Source organism: Gavialis gangeticus, unplaced genomic scaffold (genome assembly GCF_001723915.1).
Source record: "Gavialis gangeticus isolate Ggan-Ray unplaced genomic scaffold, GavGan_comp1, whole genome shotgun sequence".
Taxonomy (NCBI): domain Eukaryota; kingdom Metazoa; phylum Chordata; order Crocodylia; family Gavialidae; genus Gavialis; species Gavialis gangeticus.
The window spans coordinates 22,212,092-22,213,297 of record NW_017729032.1 but is presented as its reverse complement, the minus strand read 5'-3'; the positions used below and the strand labels follow the sequence as shown (position 1 = coordinate 22,213,297).

The following is a 1,206-nucleotide window of genomic DNA, read 5'->3' as shown; positions in this document are numbered from 1 at the left end:
GGGGGGGGGGGGGGGGGGTGATCTACAACAGGGAGTAAAAATGGGTTGGCTGCCCTTCTTGAACAATATGAAGAGTCCTAAAAGAGCTGAATGCCCTCCCTTTTGTTTTTTTGCATTAAAGTGATGTCCCATTCTACTTGCTCTGGAAGACACCAGGCAACTACAGAACTAGCAAATTGGACAGAATCCAAACTTGATTGCGGAGACCTGATTTTTATTTATGCTATTTCACAGTGTGCAAGTCAGGTTTTGAAGTCCAATTTTAGCCTCTGAAAAATGCAACTTTGACTTATACACTATACCTCCTTCTCCACTGAGTGGTGCCAGGCTTGGTGCTCAACTGGCACAGCCCAGCCAGCACCGCTCGCAGGGGATGGGGCCACACCAGCCAAGCACTGAGCCCAGCGCTGCTTGCAGGGAATGAGACCGTGCCAGACCAGCACTGAGCCTGGCCCCATCCCCTGTGAGCAGTGTGGGACTTGGCAGCGCTGCTCGTAATAGATGGGGCCAGGCTTGGTCACGGCCCCATCCCGTTAGCCCATGCCACTTGCAGGGGATGGGTCCGCACCAGCACAGCCTGGTCCCATCCCCAAACCCTGCAAGCAGCACATCCCCAGCCAAACACGGAGCCCAGCACTGCTCACAGGGGATGGGGTCAGGGCTGAGATCGGCACTCGGTTGGGGAAGTGCCACTCACAGGGGCTGGGGCTGGGGCTGGGCTTAGCTGCCGCAGCCCAGGCACCACCACTTGCAGGGGATGGGGCTGCACCAACTGAGTGCCAAGCTTGGCCCCAACTTGGAAACCATGCCTATGAAAATCCTAACTTTCAAACCAAGGTCAACCTATACTCTGTGAAATACTGTAGTCGGTTAAAAAAAAAATGTATACATAATTAAAAAACAGTAGGTGTGTATGTGTGTGCGCACATGATTTTAAGTCTAGTTCATATTTGTGTGTGTGTGTGTGTTTTTTGCATGTGTTAAAATTTACATTTATTTTATTTACATTAAATAAAAATAGAGCCATCTATAAATATACATATATAAATATAAAATAAAAGTTTATTTTCATTAACACCTGTTAACTCAAACATTTGAAACAACTGGGGGTAAAAGAAACCACCACATATATTTGATTTTACTGTTTTGACTGAGAGTGAGGGAGAGGGTGGCAGTGGCTGCACATAGAGCGGGGGGGAGGGGGGG

At 48.8% G+C, this 1,206-nt stretch overlaps 1 protein-coding gene across 2 annotated transcripts in view; it reads right to left on the bottom strand.

The window, feature by feature from the left end:
* The window catches only part of CEP57 (centrosomal protein 57), a 54,020-nt gene that overhangs the window by 7,653 nt on the left and 45,161 nt on the right, over nucleotides 1-1,206 (bottom strand). The window lies entirely within an intron of this gene.